A 16,096-nucleotide genomic window follows, 5' to 3' on the forward strand; every position below is an offset into this window, starting at 1 on the left:
CACAACAACGTAACTGCACCACTCTACTCACAGCAGCTGTTCCGCAACACAGATTCCAAGTCGGTGGACACTCCACGGTAGTACACACAAAGTACTCCAAGGTAGTATACAGACAGTACCGTGCTCAGTACACGACTCTACTCTGACTACGGTGGGACACTGATGATAACCAGCACTACTGTCATCCAGGTCCAATCACTCACTCTACGTCGGTACACATACAGTACTGCAGTCAGTACTCCAACGCAGTATACAGACAGTTCTCCGTTCAGCATACGACGATCCTCTGCCTCCGGTGGGACACTGACATCAGCCAGCACTACTGCCATCCCTGCCCAACTGCTCCCATTACTGACCGACTGACTGATCGCAGTTGGTCATCTTTTTCTATCCTGATGATAGAGCACTAGAATCTTCGCGGTGCGGCTAGAGAGCGAGTTTCTCGTTTCCCGTTCCAGGAGGCCCACGCGGAAACTCGACGAAAGCAAAATGCAAGGAGAGGCCAGAGCGGCTGTTTGGTCTCCGTTCTGTTGTACTTATATCTTCCAGAAAGTACCCAAGGGAGCTACGGCAGGGCTGACACGTAACAATAGTACTAATAATATTATAATATTAATATTTATTATGACCATATTTTATTTACATGTCGGGAAAATTCAGTCTCGCCAGTATAGAATTCAGGGCTGTGATAAAGGTGAAGCCTGAAATAGTATACTACGAAATATAACGTAAAATAATATAACTTCAAATAAGCAATGAAAATCGCGTAAACTACAATTCAGTTTTCCAGAGATACTCCAATTGCTTTTCGGTACTGCGTCGTTATCTAACTAGGCCACACTGTAGAAAAAGAATTAACGTAGCGAACTCAGATTAGCGAGTTTTACTGCGTACATACTTCACAGAAACAAATGAAAGTTGCTCAGTGAAGCGTCCACTGCCGAGATTATTGCAAACATTCACAGGCGCAAATGTGCCGCTGGGGAACAGTGGCACACAGTATTTTAATCTTGTTTCTCGTGGCAATAAGCAGAGCTCTCTCTAATACTCCGATCCTACAGCAAGCATTTTGTAGGGCAGCATTTGGACTGTACGCACAAGTAAATGTATTAGGGATTTCTGAATTACTTTTAATATCGACAGTTTAGTGAGCACGTACTACGTACTCATGTAATACTTTCGACTTTACATTATTTAATTTATTGAGAAATACGAAAAACCTCTTAAAATTAGTCGTAACGGTAAAGTTGAGGAAATTTTGTGATTTTTGTTACAAACTAAAACCGGACGAGTTGGCCGTGCGATTAGGGTGCGCAGCGTGAGCTTGCATCTGGGAGACAGTGGGTTCGAACCGTACTGTCGGCAGCCACGACCGCTTCCTTCCCACTCTTATCCCCTTCCTATCCCATCGTCGCCATATTACTATCTGGGTCGGTGCAACGTAAAGCAGCTTGCAAAAAAAAAAAAAAAAAAAAAAAAAAAATTACAAACTATAACATAAACGTAACAAAAATAGCGACAGAGGTAGATTCAGCAAAGCGTTTAGGAGATATTTAGTATGTAAGTTGCAGATGTTGAATTTCGGAAGTAAGTTAATGAAAAATCATATTTTGGAACGAACTTTTAGCATATATTGAGTTTTGGAACAAAGCATTGGAGTTTACTTAACGAGGATTATTTTAGCCACATCATGTTGCTATGCACTCCTAATTTAATAAAAACCAAACCAAACCAAACCAAACCAAAGCCCATGGCACTAAAGCCCTTGAAGGGCCTTGGCCTACCAAGCGACCGCTGCTCAGCCAGAAGGCCTGAAAATTGCGAGGTGTCGTGTAGTCAGGAAGACGAATCCTCTCGGCCGTTGTTCTTGGCTTTATAGACCAGGCTCCTACTTTATTAAACACACCAAATTTAATGTGAACACTGTTTCTAGCAAATTGGAATACAATAAGATTTGGGAGGTTGTAACGTAATTAAACACAAGGAGCAGCAAGTCACGTAGATTAGATTCTCAAGTCGTAATCTTCCACCCAGACTTCACAAATGAAGTCGTCTGGCATCTCACCTTCCTCACGTTATCTAGATCTATGACCTTTTGAAATACTGTATTTTTGAAATTCTTCATTGTTTCTTCACTCTTTCCCGAAGTGCCTATTATTATTATTATTATTATTATTATTATTATTATTATTATTATTATTATTATTATTATTATTATTTTGCAAGTTGCTTTACGTCGCACCGAGACAGGTCTTATGGCGACGATGGGACAGGAAATGGCTAGAAGTGGGAAGGAAGCTGCCGTAGCCTTATTTAAGGTACAGCCCCAGCATTTGCCTGGTGTGAAAATGGGAAACCATGGGAAACTATCTTCAGAGCTGCCGACAGTGGGACTCGAACCCACGATCTCCCGAATACTGAATACTGGCCGCAGTTAAGCGACTGCAGCTATCGAGCTCGATTATTATTATTATTATTATTATTATTATTATTATTATTATTATTATTATTATTTTCCGGCGAGACGTAGTGTGAAGAGTTCACTGTGTCTTCTTACATGGGCTGGAACAATTTGGTAACTTTCATTGATCCGTCACACTTTGGCTTTAACCATATGAAAGTGACTGAGGCATGAGCGATGCTAGTAATGCCATTCGTTATGCAGCCAGTCCCCCCGTAATGAATGGTGTGAAAATGTTGCTCATAGGGTCGGTTGGTGTGTGAATTTCAATGGGCTTGGCAGACTGATATGTAATAGCAAGTCCTGGTTCAGTGCGGAAAGCAATGGGAAACTACCTCATTCCTCATTTCCCTAGTACAGCTCTTCATCAGTGATGCCTAGACCATCTGTGACAACTAATGGTGGAGCTGTTGAGGATCCAACTAGCCTCTGGGCTGACGACTGAACATACCCCGTAGTGAAGCGTCAGGAGTTTGTTCACATCATTTGGATCATCATTTTCCTTTGGATAACTACTTCAGTAGGCAATTGAATTTATGATACAATTACGAGAAAGTTACTGTTTTTCAACTTTATTTATCCCTTTAATTTAGTTATCAGCTAAGCCACTCCTATAACGTTGCTCCTTACGAAGAAAAGCAGATGGTTTTCCTTTCCTAAATGTGAATCTCTCACAGGATTAAATTCTGAAATGTCATGTCGCTGGTGTTTTAAGAGAAGATTGGAAGCTACCTTTCTACTCATACACCGGATAATCAACGCCTAATATGTTCGCTGTACCAAACTTCATGAAAATTTGAATGCAGGTCTCTGGTTTTACAATAGAGTTTCGCACTTCAATCTTGTTTTCAATTCTCACGAAGACTCAGTCTGGAAGTATGAAGGAGTGTCCTGCAACGCGAAATACCATTTCTACTTTTTCAGCTTGTGCGGGGGAATCGTTATACAACCAACAGGAAACGATTCCAACCATGATACTACTTTTACAGTATTTTAAATCCCACAACCGTCAGAGACTAGGTTTTTGACACCTGCAAGTTCAAGACGATTAGGTCGGTTATAAACACAGGAAGCTATTTTGTTAGATCCTTTCGGACGAGATAATTCCAGCCACTGGTATAAGGTGATAAGGGAACAGGGAACTGGAAATCAAGTAGGGATGACATAAAATTGTTAGTGTTGAACTGTAGAAGTATTGTAAAGAAAGGAATAGAATTGAGTAATTTAATAGATATATATTTACCAGATATTGAAATAGGAGTTGAATCATGGCTGAAAAATGATATAATGGATGCAGAAATTTTCTCACAGAACTGGAGTGTGTATCGTAGATATAGGATAGGAATGGTGGGAGAGGGGGGTATTCATTCTGGTGAAAGAAGAATTTGTAAGCTACGAAAAAGTTAAAGATGAGACACATGAAATTCTAGGTGTAAGGCTCATTTCTAAAGATAATAGGCAACTTGATATATTTGGAGTGTACAGACCGGGAAAAGTAGCACTGACATGGATTCAGAATTATTTGATAAGATAATCAGCTATGTAGGAAACGACACGGAAAGAAATGTGATTGTAGCGGGAGATCTGAATTTACCAGATGTCAATTGGGAAGGAAATGCGAACGACAGGAAGCATGACCAACAAATGGCAAATAAGTTAATATGGGAAGGACAGCTTGTTCAGAAAGTGATGGAACCAACCAGAGGGAAAAATATCCTGGATGTGGTGCTGATAAAATCAGATGAGCTCTATAGAGAAACTGAAGTAATAGATGGTATTAGTGATCATGAAGCTGTTTTTATCGTAATTAAAAATAAATGTGATAGAAAGGAAGGTCTTAAACGTAGGACTATTAGGCAGTACCATATGGCTGATAAAGCAGGCATGAGGCAGTTTCTAAAAAGTAACTATGATCGGTGGAAAACGGTAAATAAAAATGTAAACAGACTCTGGGATGGGTTTAAAGCAATAATTGTTGAGGGATGCGAGAACAGGTTTGTACCTTTAAGAGTGGTAAGGAATGGTAAAGACCCACCTTATTATAATAGAGAAATAAAGAGACAAAGAAGGAGGTGCAGACTGGAAAGAAATAGAAATGGCTGTGGAAATAAGGAGAAATTGAAGGAACTTACTAGAAAATAGAATCTAGCAAAGAAGGCAGCTAAGGATAACATGATGGCAAGCATAATTGACAGTCATACAAATTTTAGTGAAAAATGTATAGGTATTTTAAGGCAGAAACAGGTTCCAAGAAGGATATTCCAGGAATAGTTAATGGACAAGGGGAGTGTGTATGTGAGGATCTTCAAAAGGCAGAAGTATTCCGTCAGCAGTATGCAAAGATTGTTGGTTACAAGGATAATGTCCAAATAGAGGAGGAGACTAAGGCTAAAGAAGTATTAAAATTTACATATGATAACAATGACATTTACAATAAGATACAAAAGTTGAAAACTAGAAAAGCGACTGGAATTGATAAGATTCCTGGGGATATACTAAAGACAATGGGTTGGGATATAGTACCATATCTGAAGTACTTATTTGATTATTGTTTGGTCGGAGGAGCTATACCAGATGAATGGAGAGTTGCTATTGTAGCCCCTGTGTATAAAGGAAAGGGTGATAGACATAAAGCTGAAAATTACTGGCCAGTAAGTTTGACATGCATTGTATGTAAGCTTTGGGAAGGCATACTTTCTGATTATATTAGACATGTTTGCGAAATTAATAACTGTTTCGATAGAAGGCACTTCGGTTTTAGGAAAGGTTATTCCACTGAAGCTCAACTTATAGGATTCTAGCAAGATATAGCAGATATCTTGGATTCAGGAGGTCAAATGGACTGTATCGCGATTGACCTGTCTAAGGCATTTGATTGGGTGGATCATGGGAGACTACTGGCAAAAATTAGTGCAATTTGACTAGACAAAAGAGTGACTGAATGGGTTGCTATATTTCTAGAAAATAGATCTCAGAGAGTTAGAGTAGGTGAAGCTTTATCTGACCCTGTAATAATTAAGAGGGGAATTCCTCAAGGCAGTATTATCGGACCTTTATGGTTTCATATATATATAAATGATATGAGTAAAGAAGTGGAATCAGAGGTAAGGCCTTTTGCGGATGATGTAATTCTCTACAGAGTAATAAATAAGTTACAAAATTGTGAGCAACTGCAACGTGACCTCGATAATGTTGTGAGATGGACAGCAGGCAATGGTATGTTGATAAACGGGGTTAAAAGTCAGGTTGTGAGTTTCACAAATAGGAAAAGTCTTCTCAATTTTAATTACTGCGTTGATGGGGTGAAAGTCCTTTTTGGGGATCATTGTAAGTATCTAGGTGTTAATATAAGGAAAGATCTTCATTGGGGCAATCACATAAATGGGATTGTAAACAAAGGATACAGAGGAGAGGGCATATACGTCTCTGGTAAGACCTCAACTAGAGTATGGCTCCATTGTATGGGAGGACCCTCACCAGGATTACCTGATTCAAGAACTGGAAAAAAACAAACAAAGATAAGCAGCTCGATTTGTTCTGGGTGATTTCCGACAAAAGAGTAGCGTTACAAAAATGTTGCAAAGTTTGGGCTGGGAAGAATTGGGAGAAATAAGAAGAGCTGCTTTACTAAGTGGTATTTTCTGAGCTGTCAGCGGAGAGATGGCGTGGAATGACATTAGTAGACGAATAAGTTTGAGTGGCGTTTATAAAAGTAGGAAAGATCACAATATGAAGATAAAGTTGGAATGAAAGAGGACAAACTGGGGCAAATATTCATTTATAGGAGGGGGAGTTAGGAATTGGAATAACTTACCAAGGGAGATGTTCAATAAATTTCCAATTTCTTTGAAATCATTTAGGAAAAGGCTAGGAAAACAACAGATAGATCTGCCACCTGGGCGACTGCCCTAAATGCAGATCAGTATTTATTTATTTATTTATTTATTTATTTGACATTCGCAAAGTGTTCCTACACGGATTGTAAAATTGTAAATATTGTCTGGAATAATATGTGGCTTGGTCTAGTAGGCCTAATTATTTTTGGCAGTGAAATCTTAGTATCAGTTCATGAATTTGTTGACTACTTAGAATGAAGTTAATCAGCTCGATCCTTATGATGTAGCCTACTACAATACAAACGTGCGCGGGAAGAACTGCCTAGAAATAATGTAACGTGAATGTCGAGTTATGGAACACATTTTGAAAGTTACATGAACTTTATTATAGAAAATGTAGGATTTGGGAAAGAAATGCAGATGTCGGATTATGGAAGTAAATTAACGATGCAGATGTCGAATTTTGGAAATAAAGTCTAATTTCAATATTGAATTTTAACGACAAATATTGTGTTCTGGAACGTCTTACGCCGCTCATTTGATGCGTTTCTCCGAGAGGAATTAGATATCGGCAAAATCTGTTTTTAGTAAAAATGTCAGACGTCGACGTTTGGAACTAAACTGAGGTCCACGAGAGTTGACGTTTAGCGCCTCCAGCGAGAGAAAATTGACTGAGGCTGTTCAAAAATGGCCTGTGGCAATGGCAACGATAACAGCGATGCCACATTTATGGAAGCTATCGCCACGTGGTTTGGCTTGCTCTCAGTCGCTTTTGTGATTTTATTCGGAGCGGCACTGTGTTAGCTGCGTTAGTTGTTGCTGCTTTATCTATTTACGTGCTTGTTTTCTGAATATTATTTTTGTTCTAAGTTTATTTCTGGTAACTTAATCAGTGGCTAGTTATACAGTTATATTCTATATTTAACATGTTCATTTGTTGAGTTTCTTGTCAGAAAATGATGATTTTGTTAGTGATTATGATGTCTCATATTTATCGGCAATGATGTGTTCTGTCTGAAATGCTGGAATTATTAGCACGAGCTTAGGAACGGGTCAAGGTTTATTGAGTTACATTAGGCCTAATTGTTGTATTCAATACTCAGCCATTATGAAAGGGTGATATGCCGCAGACGGGGGTAACTATGAAAACGCAGCGTACTTCGTAGTTAATGCTTTCGTCGCTCATATGTCAGACTCCAACTCTCGTGGGCCAAACTATAGGCGCCTTTTAGAGTCGAGCATTCTGCTTACTCTACCCTCGCAGCTCACTTGATTCTGGAATACGTTTGATTCTTAAATCACTAGGCCTACTGCATACTTTCACGTTATCAATATGGAAGGCCCGGTCACGAAAGCCAAGCAGTGTCCCAGAACTTCAAACGGAGCGAGTTGGCTGTGCGGTACGCGCGGTGTAGGTGTGTGTTTGTACTTGCGATATGATAGGCTCCAATCCCACCATTGGTAGCCCTGAAGATGGTTGTTCCATGGTTTCTCATATTCACACCGAACAAATGTTAGGGCTGTACATCATTTAAGGCCCCGATCGCTTCGTTCTCAGTCCTAGCTGTTTTCTATCCAATCGTCATCAAATTCTACATGGGATAGTGCTACGTTAAACGGCTAGCAAAATTAAACATACTTGAAGACTGCCACCCAACCAGGTGGTCTGCAGATACTTGAATGTCACGCGGTCAATATAACAAGTTTAGATAATCTAAAGTGGGAAAGCTTGCCTCCTTCTACTCTGACGTACATATCTACTACCCACTGAAGAAAGAGATAGACTGGTGGAGGTTTGAAAAAGCGGGTCGTAGCGCGAGGCGGTAAGAAGCATATTCGAGCATTGTCACCTTCCTTTCTCCCCTTTGATAAACTCTCTGGGATAGTTACTGTGCCAGTCAAATTTTCCATGAGGAAAAAGGAGTGGGTAAGTAAGAGGATCAAGCCTCTTCTCAAAAAAATTTGGCCCTCGCTGGTCTACCAACTGAGCGAGAACAAGTCTGAAGATGACATTCAGCAGGCTGCTCACCATCCACTGCCTTAAAGACTGCAGCCATGTCAAATGTCTTTGGTAGATTTCCACGTCCTGGATGAGCAGTCGTATTATAAATAATTTTATGAATAATTCCCTCTTGCGAGTCGGATTATCTTTCACTGCCTAGTGCATTTTCTTCAACTGCTTCTTGTACTGCTTGACGTTCCTCAGTGAGTCAACGAGCTCTCTCATCAACGAAGGATTTTAGCCTGTTGCAGTATGACCTCATGTCCAGTGGACGTTGGCTGCGATAACATCGTAGATAATGTATTATCCGTAAGTAGGAGCTGGGTGGCTGGGGATGTATTGGATCCTATCAGATGGTAGAAATTAGCGCGCAATTCGAGATAGTACGGCCCCTCTCCAGTGTAGACGTCCACCTTTATACCAGCACTGACTATCGCGAAAAATGAGTTAAAGCGGCGGATAATTTTGCGGTAATTCTTGGCTTTGTTTGAATTCTTAGTCAGGAGTTGTTCAGTGGAGAGAAGATTGAAAAGTGGAAGCAGAGAAACTGGTCCTTTCTCACAGCAGAGAGATGAACGTTTGTCATTTGAGCTGCCTTCTAATGGGAAATGATGTGCGTTGAAGTGAAGACAAGACCGACTTATAGTGACGAGACAATGAAGCTCAGCTGGTAAAAAGAGGTGAGCCCACCTTCGCTCATTTGAGTTTGATGTGAAATTTAAATAATTATTATTCATCTCGCCATCCTTTTGAATCCGATCTATATCTTCATTCACCACCTCTAACGGAGGTTGACCGGTTTTCAGGTTGATCCGTCTGGCCATTTGAGGTGTAGATTCTGACAGAGACTTCAGCGGAGAGGAACAGTTGATATTACGTTCATCCAATGAGTCAGATGAGAATGTCTGCGGTGGATCCACAGCTTTGATTTGTGATAAGGACCCTGATCGACGTATACGTATCGTTTGACTTTTCCTGACACGATAAGTTTTCCTGTGATGGCTTTGGGACCCACCACGTCCACAACCGCGACAGGGTGGTTGAACCATGGTGAGAATCCAGATATGATATTTAGCTAAAAAAGTGTAGTATGGCTTTTAGTGCCGGGATATCCCAGGACGGGTTCGGCTCACCAGGTGCAGGTCTTTCTATTTGACTCCCGTAGGCGACCTGTGCATCGTAATGAGGATGAAATGATGAAGACAACACATACACCCAGACCCCGTGCCATTGGAATTAACCAATTAAGGTTAAAATCCCCTACCCGGCAGGGAATCGAACCCGGGACCCTATGAACCGAAGGCCAGTACGCTGACCGTTCAGCCAACGAGTCGGACTGACATTTAGCTGATAAGTGGTGACAAAAATGCGACGTCACAATGATGTCTAAACGACTTTAACGATATGAAACTGTAGTATTGTAGAATGTTAAAAATGTGATGAATAACACGACTGCACAAGGCATTTAACCCAGTTTACTCCAATATTAATTCAATTTACGGTACAAAACCCATGAGACACAAGCTGGTAAGAGTAAAATGCAAAAAAGTCTACTGGGCGCTTTCTATCCGCAACTTCATGGATTCTGCCATAATTTGCCAGGAGTTGCGTGGCTATTTGTGGCCCCCGCGGATCCTTACCTGAGATCGGATCCGGACGATACATTTGTTTGCTCATTAAGTGAGTATAATAAATCATTGTGTGAGTATTGGTAAATCCTCTGAGATATTTAAGGAACAACGATCTCCGTTAATGCTAAAAGTTGTGTGGCCATTTAAGGCCTCGTCGGACTCCATCCTGACATCAGAACCAGGCGACATTTTTCGTAACACATTGAGCGAGGTGAGTAATCAATGCGTGAATTTTGTTAAAAAATTGTGCAACGCCTCTGGGACTTATTAAAGGAACAACTATTCCAGTTAATCAATTAATATTGTAGACTAGGTGAGCAGTTGATTGGGATCTGCCACCTGACTGATGAAATCTGCTGTTCCTTGCAACTGGTATAAGCTCTCCGGACAAACAATTAGTCACTCCCTGGAGATATTACTCTAATACCGTGTAACATCACTTCCAGATTCGATAGCGGCATTGATTCGGCGAGGAAGGGAGTCTAGAAGTTTCTGAAGGTTTGCTATATCCAGTTGTAGCCACTCGCTAATGATGAGATCCCATAGAGCCACTAACGGAGATTTTGATGTTTGCTTTTCACCCGCAGTTCTAAGTAGTCCCACACATTTTTATGGGATTCAGATTGGGGAATTTAGCACGCTAGTCGGGGTGTGACAGTGTGTCTGTGTGTTAATCCAACCAGTCACGTATGAGTGCATGCTGTGAACGCGGCTAGAAACTGCGAGTGTCCACAGCATACTTATCATGAAGATGTTGAATGAAGGACAACACTTGGGGCATTGCAGTGCATAAGACATAAAGATGATGTCATGGGCTGACAGTCCGGGAGCAGATGTCTGGCCGTGATGTAATACTCTGTCAGGTTTGTTCGTTACTATTAGGTCCAGTAGTGTGTGTGTGAAGTTTTAGTGTGGTGAGTGGGAGAAAGTGGGAGGACCCCCATGCTGCATGCCTGAAACGTATTCAATAGATGGGTGGCTTCGGAAGAATCTGGATCTAGAAGGTTTGTATTGAAATCTCCCATCATTATAAAATGTTCGTACATAGGTAACAGTCTGTTAATATCAGTCTCTAAGTCATTCAGACGGCGAGCTTTAGGCGGTTTGTATACACCTACCAAGCATTTCACAGTAGCGACCTGTATCTCTATGAACATGTACTCAGGTTTACGCTCGTACTGTTGAGGCCACTGACAGATAATTTGAGGTTTCAAGCGCGAAGAGACAAAAGCGCAGACCCCACCTCCCCCTTTGCCAAGTCTGTCATTCCTCAGAAGGCAGTAGCCAGGTAATTCCAGATTCTTAGCCTGATGTTTGACTTTCAGCCAACTTTCACTGCATAAGATGATATCAAAGGACAGTGGAATGAAAATCGCTTTTAGTTGATCTATACGAGTTTGAGAAACTAAACTCTGGGCATTAAGTTGACATGTGTGAAGTGCGCTTTTATGTCTATTTAGGACTGACTGGAGAATGTGTGTTGTAGCTTCAAGGGGTGGGGTTCGGGTCAATGGACTAGCAGGTAGACAGGTTGAAGGGATGGGTGGGGAAGGGGAAGTGTGACAAGGAAAAGTATTACTATGGTCAGAGGGATTACTGCTGTTAGTGGTATGCATTGCCAATTGCTAAAATGAAAACTAACTAGAAGTAGAACAGAGCATGCGAATATATCCAATGAATAATCAGCAATTTACCTATTTTTGATAGCTAAATTGTCTATAATAATAATAATAATAATAATAATAATAATAATAATAATAATAATAATAATATTGTTTGAGTCATCAGTCCATAGACTGGTTTGATGCAGCTCTCCATGCCACCCTATCCTGTGCTAACCTTTTCATTTCTACGTAACTATTGCATCCTACATCTGCTCTAATCTGCTTGTCATATTCATACCTTGGCCTACCCCTACCGTTCTTACCCCCTACACTTCCTTCAAAAACCAACTGAACAAGTCCTGGGTGTCTTAAGATGTGTCCTATCATTCTATCTCTTCTTCTCGTCAAATTTAGCCAAATCGATCTCCTCTCACCAATTCGATTCAGTATCTCTTCATTCGTAATTCGATCTATCCATCTCACCTTCAGCATTCTTCTGTAACACCACATTTCAAAAGCTTCTATTCTCTTTCTTTCTGAGCTAGTTATCGTCCATGTTTCACTTCCATACAATGCCACGCTCCACACGAAAGTCTTCAAAAACATCTTTCTAATTCCGATATCAATGTTTGAAGTGAGCAAATTTCTTTTCTTAAGAAATCTCTTCCTTGCTTGTGCTAGTCTGCATTTTATGTCCTCCTTACTTCTGCCATCGTTAGTTATTTTACTACCCAAGTAACAATATTCATCTACTTCCTTTAAGACTTCGTTTCCTAATCTAATATTTCCTACATCACCTGCCTTCGTTCGATTGCACTTCATTACTTTTGTTTTGGACTTATTTATTTTCATCTTTTACTCCTTACCCAAGACTTCATCCATACCATTCAGCAACTTCTCGAGATCTTCTGCAGTCTCAGATAAAATAACAATATCATCGGCAAATCTCAAGGTTTTGATTTCCTCTCCTTGGACTGTCATTCCCTTTCCAAATTTCTCTTTGATTTCCTTTACTGCCTGTTCTATGTAAACATTGAAAAGGAGAGGGGACAAACTGCAGCCTTGCCTCACTCCTTTCTGGATTACTGCTTCTTTTTCAAAGCCCTCGATTCTTATCACTGCAGACTGATTTTTACACAGATTGTAGATAATTCTTCGTTCTCGGTATCGGATCCCTATCATCTTCAGAATCATAAATAGCTTGGTCCAATCAACATTATCGAATGCCTTTTCTAGATCTACGAATGCCATGCACGTGGGCTTGTCCTTCTTGATTCGATCCTCTAAGATCAGAAGTAAAGTCAGGATTGCCTCACGTGTTCCTGCATTTCTTCTGAAGCCAAATTGATCTTCTCCCAACTCAGCTTCAACTTGTTTTTCCATTCTTCTGCAAATAATACGTGTTAAAATTTTGCAGGCATGAGATACTAAACTAATGGTGCGGTAGTTTTCACACCTGTCAGCACCGGCTTTCTTGGGAATAGGTATAACAACATTCTGCCGAAAATCGGATGGGACTTCTCCTGTCTCATACATCTTGCACACTAAATGAAATAACCTTGCCATGCTGGTTTCTCCTAAGGCAGTCAGTAATTCAGAGGGAATATCATCAATTCCAGGTGCCTTGTTCCTATTTAGGTCACTCACAGCTCTGTCAAACTCTGACCTCAAAATTGGGTCTCCCATTTCATCAGTATCAACAGCCTCTTCATGTTCCAGAACCAAATTATCTACATCTTTACCTTGATACAACTGTTGGATATGCTCCTGCCATCTTTATGCTTTGTCTTCTTTCCCTAGAAGTGGCTTTCCATCTGAGCTCTTAATATTCATACACCTAGATTTCCTTTCTCCAAAGGTTTCCTTGATTTTTCTGTATGCAGCATCTACCTTTCCCAGGACCATACAGCCTTCGACATCCTTGCACTTCTCCTTCAGCCATTCTTCCTTAGCTATCTTGCACTTTCTATCCACTCGATTCTTTAATCGCCTGTATTCTTTTCTGCCCTCTTCATTTATAGCATTCTTGTATTTTCGTCGTTCATCAATCAGGTCTAGTATCTCCTGAGTTATCCACTGATTCTTAGTTGATCTTTTCTTCCGTCCTAACATTTCTTCAGCAGCCCTACTGACTTCATTTTTCATGATTCTCCACTCTTCCTCTATAGTGTTTCCTTCAGCCTTTTCATTTAGTCCTTGTGCAACATGTTCCTTGAAACAATCCCTCACATTCTTTTCTTTCAACTTGTCTAGATCCCATCTTTTTGCATTCTTTCCTTTCTTCAATTTCTTCAACTTCAGATGGCATTTCATGACCAACAAGTTGTGGTCAGAGTCTACGTCTGCTCCTGGGAAAGTTTTGCAATCCAACACCTGGTTACTGAATCTCTGCCTAATCATAATGAAGTCTATTTGATACCTTCCAGTGTCTCCAGGTCTCGTCCACGTATACAGCCGTCGTATGTGGTGTTTGAACCAAGTATTGGCAAGAACTAAATTATGATCAGTGCAGAATTCAACCAGCCGACTTCCTCTTTCGTTCCTTTGTCCCAATCCAAATTCTCCTACTGTACTACCTTCTCTTCCTTGGCCTACCACTGCATTCCAATCTCCCATCACAATTAGATTCTCGTCACCTTTTACATATTGTATTATATCTTCTATCTCTTCATATATTCTTTCAATCTCTTCATCATCCGCTGAACTAGTAGGCATATAGACCTGCACTATTGTGGTGGGCATTGGTTTGACGACAATAATTCTTTCACTATGCTGGTCATAGTAGCTTACCCGCTGTCCAATTTTCTTATTCATTATTAAACCAACTCCTGCATTTCCCCTGTTTGATTTCGTGTTGATAATTCGGTAGTCGCCTGACCAAAAATCTTGTTCTTCCTGCCAACGTACTTCACTTATACCAACTACATCTAACTTTAGCCTATACATCTCCCTTTTCAGATTCTCTAATCTACCACAAAGATTCAAACTTCTAACATTCCACGCTCCGACTCGCAGAATGTCAGTATCCATCTTCCTGATGATCGCCCCCTCTTGTGTAGTCCCCACCGGGGATCCGAATGGGGGACTAGTTTACCTCCGGAATATTTTACCCGGGAGGAAGCCATCATTAGTACATCGTTCATACAGAGAGAGCTGCATGTCCTCGGGAGTTAGTTACGGCTGTAGTTTCCCGTTGCTTTCAGCCGTGTAGCAGTATCAACACAGCTAAGCCATGTTGAGTATTATTACAAGGCCGTATCAGTCAATCATCTAGACTGCCGCCCTTGCAACTACCGAAAGGCTGCTACCCCCCTTTCGATGAACCATTCGTTAGTCTGGTCTCTCAACAGATACCCATCCGATATGGTTGCACTTGCGGCTCGGCTATCTGCATCAATGAGACACGCAAGCCTCCCCACCGCGGCAAGGTCACATGGTTCGCAGAGGAGGAAAAATGTGGAACGCTTCACGATTTTGCGTGTCATCCTTGCGCAGGGGCCATGCTAATCTTCTCTGTATCGTTCCAATTTTAGTACATGTACCGCCGAAGCGAGTACAATAATAATAATAATAATAATAATAATAATAATAATAATAATAATAATAATGATAACCTGCAACAGCAAATTAGGCGTACAGAATAACTCGAGTAGATCTATGTAAACGTAAATACGGGGGCCTGACTTAAATTAGAAACAGTTAGGAAAATGATTAAGGAGTAAGTCAATCGACAGATGGTAGGATAAGAAGACAGATAAGCTAATAGATATTTAGATCAATTAATACGGTAAATGGATAAATAGATAGATAGATAGATAGATAGATAGATACATAGATAGATAGATAGATACACTGACTGACAGAGCAAATGCAACACCAAGAAGGAGTGGTTCGAAAGGGATGAAAGTTGGGGAAAAAACAGAGATGGCACGGACGAATAATTGATGTTTATTTCAAACCGATATGCAGGTTACACAATGCGCACGGCATCGACTCAGTAGGATGTAGGACCACCGCGAGCGGCGATGCACGCAGAAACACGTCGAGGTACAGAGTCAATAAGAGTGCGGATGGTGTCCTGAGGGATGGTTCTCCATTCTCTGTCAACCATTTGCCACAGTTGGTCGTCCGTACGAGGCTGGGGCAGAGTTTGCAAACGGCGTCCAATGAGATCCCACACGTGTTCGATTGGTGAGAGATCCGGAGAGTACGCTGGCCACGGAAGCATCTGTACACCTCGTAGAGCCTGTTGGGAGATGCGAGCAGTGTGTGGGCGGGCATTATCCTGCTGAAACAGAGCATTGGGCAGCCCCTGAAGGTACGGGAGTGCCACCGGCCGCAGCACATGCTGCACATGCTGCACGTAGCGGTGGGCATTTAACGTGCCTTGAATACGCACTAGAGGTGACGTGGAATCATACGCAATAGCGCCCCAAACCATGATGCCGCGTTGTCTAGCGGTAGGGCGCTCCACAGTTACTGCCGGATTTGACCTTTCTCCACGCCGACGCCACACTCGTCTGCGGTGACTATCACTGACAGAACAGAAGCGTGACTCATCG

The 16,096-nt window shown here is 41.3% G+C and overlaps 1 non-coding gene across 1 annotated transcript; it reads right to left on the reverse strand.

Moving 5' to 3' along the window:
* Positions 1-14,984: 14,984 nt before the first annotated feature.
* Positions 14,985-15,091, reverse strand: LOC136859295 (U6 spliceosomal RNA). The gene has a single exon (XR_010858942.2). It is a non-coding gene; the product is annotated as a U6 spliceosomal RNA (small nuclear RNA).
* Between the last annotated feature and the right edge of the window lie 1,005 nt (positions 15,092-16,096).

Source organism: Anabrus simplex, chromosome 1, assembly GCF_040414725.1.
Source record: "Anabrus simplex isolate iqAnaSimp1 chromosome 1, ASM4041472v1, whole genome shotgun sequence".
Taxonomy (NCBI): domain Eukaryota; kingdom Metazoa; phylum Arthropoda; class Insecta; order Orthoptera; family Tettigoniidae; genus Anabrus; species Anabrus simplex.